Raw genomic sequence first — 13,661 nt, 5'->3', positions numbered from 1 at the left:
ACTAGCTGAGGATACTAGGAGTATCTATTAAAGAGGTATAGTGTAAGCACATGGGTTTGAGGGTAATAATGTTGCTGTCATCTGTCAGCACAAGATGTCTGTAATTTGGTTCTGAATTAGTAGTACAGCTTTATTTTTTTAATTATTCTTTCCTAATGAAATGCATGAGACTTCCTTGAAAGTGGTGCAAGAGCAAAGTATCAAATGAGACAAATCTGATTGACTGTAGTAATACAATTGCTATAATACTTGCACTTATAAAAAATACTGAGTGCTCTGTTGACATTGTATCCAAGTTTGGGGGGGATTCAGATCTTTTCCTATAGTTCAGAAAAATATACTTTAGGTTCTTTTACATCTACATTCTTTCATGAATTAAATTTACTCATCTGAAAAGGGGGGAATTGGTTCAGCTGATTTCTGTATAAAATATAGCTAGACCTTTTAGTTTATTTATTAGCTTATGTTGTGGGGATTCTGATTTAAAGTAAAAGGATATCAGTGGGCTACCCAGAAAAGTAGTGAAGTGCTTTATGAGCCTCCTAGAACTTCTGAATTTGGATCACTTGAGAGGTGGGAGTTCTTCTTTTTAAGGTAGGAAATTTATGTATGTTGGAAGTTAATAGAGCAGTCACTCTTTCATTATAAAATGTTTTTAAATGTCTATAGATCCCTCCTTTAAACAAAAACATACAGGGAGAAAAAGGCTGAGAGTCATTAAACTAGAAGGACAAAGATAAACTAATTCAATCTTATGCAGAGTGGTCGCATTGTACCTAACACAAAATGACAGGGTTTTTTTGTTAATACCTACTTAACCTTGTTAATTAATTAAATGTTTTCGATAACAAAAACCTTTTGTTAAAATATTAAGATTCTTGCCCCCTTAAGGTGTTAAAATTCATACAGATTTCTCTGATAGCTCCCAGAACTCTGTGAATAAAACCTGGGAAGATAAAGCAAATTTTCCTGTCTTTTCTAAGATTAAACTAAGAATCCTTTTTTAAACTATTTAAGCCATGTTTTTATTTTTCAAAAGAGAGCATTATATGTTGATTTAATCCTCTTCTGGTCATAAATTCACCACAAATAACAGGTAAGGGGCTTACAAATAACTCGAAAGTTTTGTATGTTAAAACACTAGAAGCTGTGTATATAAAAAGAATAAGTATATGCCTTTTTGTATGGCTTATTCTGTTATTTAAACTGGGGGGAAACATGGAGGATTACTTGTAACAAGCAAAATTGACAAACAGTAATTTTTAGGAACTAAAATGTTGTTTTGAGAAGAGTTGAATAAGATATTGGCAAACTGTTTCTGCATCATTCTACATGTGGTAATCAAAACAGTTGGGGCATACTTTTCTCTGCCAGTGCAGGGATTAAAAGATGATATGTGCATCAGAAAAATTGTGGATGAAATAGAAACAAGTCCATTGGTTGTCTGTGTTCTCTAACAGGACCTGTGAATATGTGAAAATGTTTAGCTGGAAATAGAATATTCTTCATATAACAGTATTCACTAATTAAACAGTTCAAAATGATAACAAATAAGGCGTACAAAATACAGTTTATTCTGCATGTGCTGCAAATTTAATAGAAAAAAAATGAAACTAACGTAAAGCAAGGATTAAAAATTAGTATTGCAGTAATTAGAATTACCGTATGGTAGTTTGAAGAACATGAGTCCTAATCATAGCCTGGCCAATCAAATTAATCACAATATACTTCTTAGACATTGGAGATAATAGTTTAATTGCTGATTGACTGCACCTGAATAGATCTATGGGTCACCAGTATATCTGTTTCCTTCTAAATGCTTCTCCTCCCATACATATAAGAATGCAGGCTATTAGAAAATCTTTTAATTTCTGTTTGCCAAACCATAGTTACCATCCATCTGTTCTTGCCAATTGTGGAAAAAGGTCAATTTTCAGCAAAGCCATGCATTTCACAGAAGGTATGTGAAGTGAAATTTCACAGGGGACATGATGGATCCTGATTCTTAGTGATAAACCTTTGGGGCCGGCAGGGTTGGCATATGGTTCAGCATGATATGAAGGCTTGGGTTCCCTGGATTCACTGCTTTGGCGTGGAACTGATAAAACCTGGCTCTTAAGTATTGTTTCACTGGACACCAATCATGGGCAGCAGGAACTGCCCATTTAACTCTCTGTGGGAAGGAAGCCCAGATTGTGTTCACAATAGTACCATTGTAGTGTTGCAGACTGCTCTCAACAGCTTGACAGCACTAGCGAGGAGGGTGAAAGGGCTGCTTTACTAATTGCTCTTCAAAATAGGGGAATAACTGAGAATGAATATTTGTTTTCTTCCTTCACATAAAAGATGCCTGTCATCTGATTTTAAAAACTGAAGAAGACTTTACTGCCATCTGAAGAGATTTAGGAGTAGATTATCTCATAGCTGTACTGCAGCAACCCAGAGTAAAGAGAAAATGTTCAACTTTAAAAGAAAAAAGAAAGGTAGTTATAAAATTTCTTAAAATACATGTTGGGACTAATGGCAAAATTTCCCTTATGAGAAGTTTTCTTCATTACTATGTAGTATGAAATTGCAGAAGAATTAGTGTCTATACAGGTAGTCTTTGTACTGGACAATGTTTTGAATTAGTATAATTTAAAACTTGTGTTATTTTGCAGTTTGTAGTGATGCCTTCATGAAAGGCATTTTCATAGCTGTATTCATCATCAATGAATATGTCTATTTATGGAGAGAAAGAATTTAAGGTATAAATTTATACTTTTGAGTGTGTGAAAACAGTAGGCTTCTGCACTCGAGCTAATACCAGAGAGCAAAGAGTCAGCTTTGCTTTCTTGTTTTTGTATACATCAGTCTTAATTATTTGAGTTTAAATTGATATAATGCCAAAGTGTCAGGGCAGAGGTAAATCTCTCTCCTCAAACCTGGCATTAATAGTTCCCTTCAGCCTATGGTATCTACATTATTTGTGGGATGGAGTGGTGGTTACAATGGCTTAGCATCTCTCATTGGTACATTTTTGCAACATCCTTAATAAACTTCAGTCCTCTGGCCTGTCGTATCTTTGCCTCTCTTGCAGCCTGCTGTCTTCTGCAGACACGCTACATCAGAGACTTTTTGTAAGCCATTCTGAAAGCCTAAAACAGTGCTAGTTGCAATTGGCTTCAAAATAAATAACAGAACAAATGTTATAGTCCATTGATTCCTATCTTGGAAACATTAAAAAGACAAATCCTCCCCAGAAGTTGGAGTAGAAATTCTGCCTGCGTAAGGACCTCAGCACTGTTTCCTTCACTGTTTTGTTTTCACCTTTGTAGCCTGTTACTAAAGCATAGACAAGTGGGATATTTGTAAATACTGTCATTAGTCTCTTAACCACATGACCAGTAAATTGAATCAGTAATCTGTTATAGTCTTGAGATATTGGTCTTTCTGGTATTGTTAGCCATTTGATCTTAGTATATTTTTTATTTCATGCTAAAATGCAATTCAGGGTTTTGTAAAATGAGAAATACACAATAAATAGTAGCAAAACTGAGACTTCTTACTATATGTTTGTGTTAATCTGCTCCTGCTGTATTTCAAACAGATAATTCATTGAATGCCCATTCTTCCTCTTACTGCAGAGTAGATTATATTTAAGTCAAGATTAATGGATAGATTCTGATGTTAAAACCCAGTCTCTGAGCCTGTCATTCCCTAGAGGCATATAGTGCATTAGTTTAAGCCAATATGCTGCTTATCACAGATACTATGACACTGTCTTAAATGACAGTTTACTGTACTTTGTTACTGCTTACTCTGGTAATAAAATCACTATTTTGTGTTCTTGATAATTACAATATTAAATAGAAACTTAATTTGATTACTGCACATTTAGATACAGATAGTTCTTAAGTAATTGCCCACTGTAAAATTTCTGATACTCATTTTTTCTCTCATGAGGTGTGTTCTGCCATTGTCTAAGCTTAATACTTAGTTTAATTTCTCAGTACTGACATATTTGCAATGGGTTTTCAGTATGAAGAAATCTTTTGTCCTTTAATTTTTCACTTGAACCTTGTTGTTTTTAAAATCCTTTCATAAGACGCTTTCATTTGCCATAGTCCTTAAAATAAAATAACTTCCGAGTTCTACACAGTAGAAGCATTGCATAAATACTATTAATTCAGCAATTATTCCCTTAACTTTGAAATTGCTAGGGCTCTGAGCATCAGTTTTGGCTTTTTTTTGCATAAGCAGACAATCAGAATTAGAATTTATTTGATTTAGTGAGCATAAACTCATTGTAATACTTTTATACAGTTATCTTAAAGGAGTTATTTATATAGCTTAATTCTGGAGAATATTTATACTAAACTTAGGATTTATGTTAAGTCCAGTAGGCTTGCAGTTTAATTCTACGTATCTTTAAAAGTGTCTTTGTGTGAACTTTAGAAAAGGAGCATCGTGCAGAGCAGTTACATTTTTCATTTCATAATTGAGTGTTGTAAGTGGTTAAGCATAGTCCAAATTTTATCCAATTCTAGCCTGTGCTAATGATGCTACACTTACACTGCCTTAGCACCTGTTATGGATTTTGAGTCATCTGGCAGCCCGTGGGACTTAGATAAAGAAGTACCAGGTGTCCTGCCTGTCTCTTAATTGAGACGCAATGTAAACAATAAAGACTTGGCAATATGGTTATAGGAATGGATTAAAGCCCAGCTTTGTCTGCTCTGACAAATCACAGCTTTTTCTTCATAGAAGATGTTGTAAACCACTGAAGAATTTAGTTAGCTATAAGAACTGATGGAGCAACATAAAAATAATTTATCAAGGATATTCCTAGAAGGACTATACTGCAGTATGTTAAATGTACTGGGATTTCCAGGGAGAATTTAAGCACCAATTAAAAATTCTTGCAATAATTTAGCAATTTTGAAAGTGCTTACTCTGTAAACATGAAGATTCTTATATGTATTTAGATAAAGTCAGTGCCTTTCAGTACATAATGTATTAGTAAACTAGGCAGAAAGCAATGTCATTGACTTGGAAGCATTCAGTGGCTGTAACTTTATCTAGCCTATGTTTACCTTGCAGAAATTTAACCATTTACACTGTAGCTTTGATGTACTGGAGTTAATCTTCTTTAGCTGTAAGATTAATACTCTTAAAGGAAATAGCATCCTAAATGGCAAAAGTGTGTATTGCTGTAATTTGCCCAATAACTTGTAATTTATAAAAAAATATATTGAACTTTTTTGTTAGTACAAAACATAAAAAGTCATTTTCATTATATTCATTTTAATAAAGATGCAAGTAAATGAGTTGGAAACAAATTTCAAGGTTTGGAATGTTCGGATTAATTGGTATACATTTATCTATTATATATTCCCTCATTTTCCTCATGAACAAATATACATCTTGGAAACTTCCTCAGAAAGCCCTTTTGGAGTTATATCTTGTGATAAAAAGATTTTTATTAAGGATATTAAATATTACATTTTAATTTTGTTTGAATTACACATTCTTAGTCTGTGTTACTTTGTTTTTCATAATTTTTAATTCTTTTAATAAGATATCTATGTCAGTTAGTAGATTGTCATATGTATGCACCTCTTTTTTCAAACTAGTGGTTTTAGATAACTGAGTCCCTTAAACAGTTTTGAAAATTTTTCATGAAATATGACTTAGAAGTTTGCTGTTAAAATCTAGCTGCTGAGTCCTCTTGAGTTTTATGCTCAGTTTTTATGAGTGAGAAAATAGACTGTTACATTTTATTGCAAAATTGCTGTCATTTATATTGAAAATATGGTTTATGTAGAAAAAACAATCTTAGGAAAGTATAAAATTTTTAATTCTTTGATCTGCACCTGTTCAGTGGTGTCAAACATAGTAATTTTTTTTCTTCTGTTTGACCTAAAGAACTGGCATCAAACATGAGGAGACTGAACAGGATTCTGTGTTATGAATCATCAGTGTTGCAAATAAATTCCAATTGCAGATGCAGAATCAGCTTTCATTTACAGCATATCTGTATAAACAGATGCACAGAGTAATGTATTTATACACAATTTTCAGTATTGATAGTATTTAAGAAATGGAAGAGAACCCAGGCTGACTTTCAGCTACTAAGTTGGCTTGAGTTAGTAGAAGTTGCAGCTGGAAGAAAAAATTTCTTTATTTATATACTGTGCAAACTAGATGCGGAAATCACTGAGATGCAATAAATAGGGAACACCATGATGCCACTTCTACAGAGTCACTTTTCAGAATAAAACAGGACTTTAACTACTCCTCTCAGTGTGGCCAGTTGATACTGATCACCCACCTACATACAAAACGCTGCTTGTTGCAGGGCTTCCAACACTGGATCAATAGCAGCCCAACTTACATCCTTAATTCTAAGAGCCAACAAGGAGTACAAATTGCAGTGACTCAGTATGTGTTCAGCTGGTTTGACAACCACTGCACAATCTCTTTCAGAGTGAGATTTCCCAGAAAAAATTTCCATTACTATGATGTGCGATTTTTGTCCTGTCTTTCTTTAGAAGTCGAATTCTGCTATGGCAAAGTTTTTCTTCCATCCTCTGTAAAATCATGGTCCTAACCTTTACTACTTATCTTTTTACTGTAGGCAATCCTCCTTTCACATCTTGACATCAAAAATTATAATTTACTAGGAAGAACCTGTCCAATAAAGTTGATACTTTCTTCATTCTAAATACCTCAAATTGTAGCAATTGCTTCTGTGTTTTTTTTCATGCCTTTTCAGGCCAGGGAGCAAGGTGCTTAAAATCTTCTTCCAACATAGGCTGCTCATTGTGCTTTGCTAGGTTTTTGTTTGTTTTATCTTTAATGTGGAAGAATATCGTGGGAAAACTTTCTTGAACGTTGACAAGAATCTTTACTACAGACTTTTTTTGCTAGCAGTGAAGAAGTGTGCTTATAAATTTGACAAGCGGGCAAACGTAGTAAGCAAGAGGGTACCATTTTATGTGACTTTTCTTAAAATATTGTAAATTGTTTTTGTACATATAGTGAACATCCAATTAAAAATACTCTTCCATGTGTGCATTGATGCAACGAGCAAGTATCTCTGGCTGCAGGATTTTCGTTTTCCAATTAAGGATGGAAAAGTGCTTTGGTTTCTGCCCTTCTAAATTATTTTCCAAAGGCCTAGCTGCCTCTTCACAATCATATCAATATATGATGACTTCTTAGATGATTTTACTAACTGTTGGTACTGCTAGGGATGTAGCTGTACATATATTCCTGACAGTAGTTCATAATTTAGCCTGAAAAAGTCCATCTTGCTATTTAGAAATGCATTCTCTGGCTTTTTCAAAGAGGTGTTTCTAGGTCTATCAGCAACATATCCTCTTTTTCCTAACACTGGAATCAGAGAATCTCAAGTACTACATACCTTCAGTATTGTGATACCATATTCCAATCTACAGTAATATTGTGATATACTACACGTGTGTGCATATATATATATATAAATATATAAGCAACATGACTGATGAATAAAACTTTCACGGAGGTGTCTCATATTTCAATTTTTCTTAGTTTTTTCTAAATAAGAGGCACAGTTGTAGGAAAAATTTGAGTGAAAAGCCCACATATTTCTTCCCTTTCACAAATCTTCAGAAATTTTCATCCTTTTTTATAATTCTGATTTTTTTTAATAAAAGGTTATATTATCAGTCTATTGGACTTGACCAGCCCATCAGTAAGTTTCTAGAAATGCCTCCAGTATTGTTGGGCTTACGACTCAGAACATCATAATTTTAGGGTATTTCCTGAAATTATAGTGATTCTGCTATACTTGAGATCATCTTGAAATCATCTGCTGAAATGGAAGCTGAAGCATAACGTTTTACTGTTGTGTCTGAAAGTATCTATTCTTTCTTTTGACTGTTGGAAAAATATTAATAGGTTTTCTGCCACTGATGACTTGAGGTACTTCACAAATGCATGTCTTTTAAATTCTTGTGAACAAATGAAATAGTGATCTTCTAGTTTTTTCAAACATTACAAATTTTTCCATCACCATTTTAGTGTGTTAATGAACTGCACATCTCTTCAGCCCTTTTTTTAAGTTTCTGTTGAAGAACAGGCTCTCCAGCATAATCTTTTCCTCCCAAAAGTTGCTTAGGAAATCCATCTTGGCACAACCTTTTCTGTATTTTTTTCCAAAATCTTTAGGCAACTCCCTCCTTTGTTGATCTGACCCAAATTCATCCTTACTGGCCTTATGGATGCCTGTGTATAAAATATTGATAATAAGAATCTGCACACAGCAACTGCCTAATCTTGGATGCCTCTGAAGTTCACAAGTACCTAAAGCTTTCATTGCTAGCTTTCCCTGGAAGTCTGTCACCTCCAGCACATACTAGAACTGCCCACGTCCTTGGAAAAACCTGAACAGCCAGATACCAAGTTCATGCCTCCTTTCATCCAATGAGTAGGTGTTCCTTTGCTCACCTTACCTGCAAGACAGCAATGCTAAGCGTTCTGAAAGTGTGCTCACTGGATTAGAGCCCACGCAAGCACAGCAGGAGGTAACTCACTGGTTAGATCAGTCGTCCAGGAAATGAGAGAGTAGTTACCAATTTTGAGCCCACATCTACTGCCTCTTACAGCATTGTTCTAACCATCAGGGCTGAGGACATTCTGTAATAAAGCACTCACAGTTGCCTGCTGGAATTGCTTTTCTTTTTATAAAATAAGATATCCTCTGCATCACAGGGAAAATGTATGTAGTGATTATGGTACTTTCCTGGGAGAGGAGAGTCCCTGAATTCTGGTCCCTGCTCAGGAAGTATATGGTATCAAATGGTCTTTGGAGCAGGCACTAGAATTTCTTCTCCAACCCTTTTGTGAGTCTAGCACTTAGTAGTAAAAGTAGTAAAAGATGGATTACAGAGTTGTGAAGTGCCAGCTTCTTCATTCAACTCTTGGGAATTCTAATTTAATTTTGAAAGATGAATTGCAATAGATATTATTCAGTGACAATTTACAGGCAGACTTTGTCCTAAAAGTAGAGAGATATGAATAAAAAGATGGAGAGAAAACATGTAGTCGAATAAGACTGTAAATCTGTGGTAATGATTATGAGGAGATATATTCAACATAAGTACTTGAAAAGTGGAGACAGTAGAAGAGGCTGAACAAAAGAAAATACATGATTTTTTTGAGACTGCAGAAAGGAAGATTTAAAACTAAACCACTGAGAAATATGAGAAACGATAGTAAACAGGTTTTCCCCATCAAACTGAAAGATGGCAAAGCCACAGCTAAAAAAAATTTTGGCAGTGTGAAAGAATTACTTTGGATGTGAAGGAAAAGGATGAAGATGGTGGATGAAGATGCATAGAATTAACAAAGGAAGAGAGATATTTTATTTGTATTATTGCAGTCCATATGTATCCTTATCATAGATCATAATCTCAGCATACTGAGATGATGTACAGCACAAAACAGATGTTGTTTGTCCCCCAGAAGTTCAAAATCTAACTATAAAACAAAGGACAACAAGGACAGATGCAAAATACATGGAAGTATGAAATGTGGACAGTGGATAGCATGAACAGCTGTGTGACCTCCACAGCAGCAGACTTCCAAGAAGTTTTCTTTGTTTGTTTATTTTTAAATAAGCATGATAGCAAAGGGGAGAGTTTGAAGGGAAATTGTTTTGTAGACACTTACGGAGAACTTGTGCTAAGCATAAGAAGCTGCATGGAAGAAAAAAAAAAAGTCTAGGTTAAAAATGTCATGTGAGTAAGAGTGACCATCTCTGTCAACTGACTGGAGGAAAGAGTAGTTTTGGTAAAATTGAAGGTGATAGTATTGACTATAAAGTTAAAATAAGTAGCCTATGTCTATGCTAGAGAATGGCAAATCAGTGGAGGTATCTAAAGAGAATGCCCCATCTTAGCAGTTTGTTCAGAAAGTGGACTTTACTGTGTTCTGAGTGGATATAAAGAGAGTTAAAAATTCATTTGCTGAAGCCAGAGAAAGGGTATGGCAGTAACTGAGAAATGAGGTAAGAGCCTGGACAATTTGTTTATGTACATGGCTAGAAAAAGTTTTAGTTTAGGTTATGCAAAAAGAATCTGCGAGATTTAGACATTGTCTGTCTTAGGGATCTAAACAGAGCTTGAGTTAAAAAATAAAATAATGGTGACGGAGAGCAATGAGGTGAAGACATGAGATGTTGTTTTTCAGACAGATTAAGCCTAAGTAGATGATCTAAAAGCCAGGATTTCAGTGCTTATTCCTAAGTGCAAATCAGCAGGCCTAAAAATGATTGCATGTTTCCATTAATAGAAATAATAGAAGATTAAGAAAATACATAAAATGGATGTAATGCAAATGAGATTTTATTTGCAATGACTGAAACCTGAGTGACCTCTAAAGGTACAATTTCTGTTTTTTGCTTGTATTGCTTCTATTTTCAGAACAAAAACTTCTGAAAAATGGATTCATTTCGGCAAATCTTTAGATTTTTTGTTAAGCATTTGGTGGATTAAATATCTGTAAGTATTTAGCTGACAGACTAGGGAGATTACCTGTCAAATTAATGTAGGTATCTTACCATTTTTATCCTTTTTGGGGGAGTCTATTTAGCACCTTCTTCAGCAGTAGAAAGCTCCCAGTATTGTTAGTTTATGTTTTTAGTCACTCTCTGTGCCAGTTTCTCCACTGGTTTGTCTGTGCATCCTTCCCATTCCCTCTTAATTGCTGATGCCAGTGGCAACGTCCACTCACAGTAAGAATATAGCTTGCATTGCCCTATTATTACTAGCCATTGAGTTTGTATGTGCCACTCAATTTATAGGTGCTAATAACTCTTCCCTAGAGAGCAGCATTTTAAAGGAATAAATGTCTAGCCTATTAGAAGTAATGTAAAAATTAACTACTATCTTGCAGATAGTTGCATTCAAACATAGTGTAAAACTAGATTATCTCAGCCACAAATGCATACAAATTTGGAGTTTTTAAATATTAAAATGTTCTCAAAGTATAAATGAATAGAAGATATAAACATCCAAATCTCAGCTATTCAGTTTCTAATACAGAAAAGGAGTTCTAAGGAGAGTATGTCATTCCTTAGTGCAGAATACTGCAAACTTTGGACTTGGCTTTCACAACAAATTTTTGTTTTAAGTGGGGTTCTGTTTTAAAGAGCTGCAGACAATTTTGTAGATTGTTGAGAAGAAGCAGCAGCTTGACTAGCTGAATTATTTTTCTCTGACTGTACTAAGTGCACATTTGAATTTAGCCTACTAGAACTGATGTAAGCGTGTCTTCTCTGTTACTTCTTACTTCTCTGTGTAATAACAGCATTATTTTCCTCAGTCAGCATCTGTGTCAAGACTTCTTTGTTTGGTTAGGAGATAGGTGCCCAGACTGGAGAATGGGAATGTCCTTGTCACATTCAAAGTAGTAACCTTCCTTCATTTCTGCCTTATTTGTGTATAAGCTTTGGATATAATAAGATAAACTAAAAGGTTTCCTTTAGAGACCTCTGAAAGTAGAACATTTTAAAAGCAGGTAGGTGTCTCCACCCTGCTTTTTCATGAAACATTTTACCCATTCAAGCAGACTTTTAAAAACAGCTTGTTTTGATAGCAGCCTGTTCTCCTGTGGGCCTTCAGCCTTTGCTTCCTGGCAGCACCTTTGGTGCGAAAAGAGAGTGATCAATTGGGAGACTATCAGTGCCAGCGTGCATAGAGTGATAAGTTAACACACCACTGGGAATTTCTAGGACCCACCAAGATACTTCACTTCTAATGTGCTAACAAGCTCATTTTTCTACCTCTTGCCTCTTCAGTTATTTTTTTTCTCAGAAGAGCTTAGAAGTTGAGTGCATCAGGCATAATGAAAAGCTCTGTAGGAGGGAGAAGCAATAACCCCATTTTTCCCTTTTCAGCCAAATAGAAAATTAGTTTCTGGTAATACACAAAGGCCAGTATTTTTTGTGCAAGGGGCACTGCTGTGAATCAAAGGACTCTATTAACTGCAGAAAATTCAGCAGCCGTGAATCTCCCCCAATGAAAAAAGTGCTTTTCAACAAGTTGTGAGATATGTAGTATTATTTAGACTTCAACCATCAGTTTCATCCTCTAACACTTATACATAGCCTCTTAAAAACTGTGCTATATTACTCTCCTGTGTTAAGGCTCAATACTGTACTGTGTTTATCCCCCAACGGAAGAACCTTTACAATGGAAGATTTTTGTATTTTCCCTTGTCCCAGTGCTGGATTCTCCAGATTCAGAATTCTTCTGAGGTTTAGCTGTCTGAGGATACAGAAAGAATTTGGAACACAAATTTTGGAGGAAAAAATGTTTCATAGTTTCACTATGTAATCAAGTTGTGGTCTAAAGAAATACTATGAAGATGCTTTTACTCACTAGAAAATTGTTTCAGATACTTTATACATTTTTTCATAGTTAGACTGCAAAATCTACTGTAAATATTGTACAGAAAACAATTACAAAAACAGGTTTATAGGAACAATTCTGTAACTGTTGAAGTATGGTTTTAATAGCTAAGGTGAAGGGTACTGTTTTCAGCTATAATTCCGGGATGAGAATTGTTAATCATAACTTAAAATAGTTAGTCATTTATTTAAAATGTTAGCACTTGTTATTAAGAACTGTTTATCACTTGTAATGCACTTCTCATGTGTGGATTGCCAAAAATATATATACATAGAAGAATATTATCCTCACTTCACAGATGGTGAAATTGAGGCAGTAGAGTCTCTTCCTCACTCAAAATCAGAACTCAGGAACTTCGAAGAACTGTTTCCGAGTGCATTCCTCTACAGCATGTCAGGGTGTTTTTGTTTGGTTGTTTGGCTTTTTAGGAAAAGAAAACAAGTATCTAAGGAGAAAATTATCTCACTATCTGCAAATAAAATACGGAAAACAAAAATGTGCACAAGAGTAAATGCCAGGAAACATTTCTGCTCGTTTTATGGTTACATAAGGTAGCTTAGGAAGGCATCCCTCATTCAACATATAGAGTCCAGCTGGAGAACTTTAAAAGTTGTGAAAGAAAAGGTTAACTGATTTCTCAGTTCAGGAACTATACGGCATAAAGTCAGCATGGTAGTTTTTCTTGATAATTGTATGTTGCTTCCTGCTGCTCTACATTTTGACAGCCATTTCCATAGTTGCTTTCATGAACAGCAGAAATATTCTCTCTTTTTCTCGCTCTCTCTGTGCTAACAGCACAATCAGGCCTGCTGGAACAAGAAGCCTGGAGAGGGTTCTTCAAAAGCAACAACACTTCAAGATGCTGGTCTCTTGTCAATAATATCAGAGAGGGAGAACACAGTGAAAAGGAAGAAGTACAGTATTTTGCTGTCGGTGCCCTGCCGACACCCTGTTAGCCAGTACTTAAGGGTCCTGCAGATTCTTTACAAATATTCTTGCTTGTTTTAATGGCATAACTGATGGGGTGTTTTTCCCAATACTCAGATTTAGCTATGTATTTATCTTAACTGCATGTGTATGTTTAGGGATTATGGAAGCAGTTTTTTATTGAAAAGTGCAAAAAAATTTATTTTGTTAATGCTAATGTTATTGTTCATGCCATACCTCTTAAAAATTGTAAAATGTTTATACTTAATTGTAACTAGTGTACAGCCAAATCAGTTA

The 13,661-nt window shown here is 34.9% G+C and overlaps 1 protein-coding gene across 9 annotated transcripts in view; it reads left to right on the top strand.

The window, feature by feature from the left end:
* RALGAPA1 (Ral GTPase activating protein catalytic subunit alpha 1) overlaps positions 1–13,661 on the top strand; it is a 135,332-nt gene that overhangs the window by 111,929 nt on the left and 9,742 nt on the right. The gene's annotated exons all lie outside the window — the stretch shown is intronic.

The sequence above is a fragment of the Apteryx mantelli genome, chromosome 4 (genome assembly GCF_036417845.1).
Source record: "Apteryx mantelli isolate bAptMan1 chromosome 4, bAptMan1.hap1, whole genome shotgun sequence".
In the NCBI taxonomy this organism is placed as follows: Eukaryota; Metazoa; Chordata; class Aves; order Apterygiformes; family Apterygidae; genus Apteryx; species Apteryx mantelli.
This window is presented reverse-complemented; position numbering and strand designations above follow the sequence as displayed.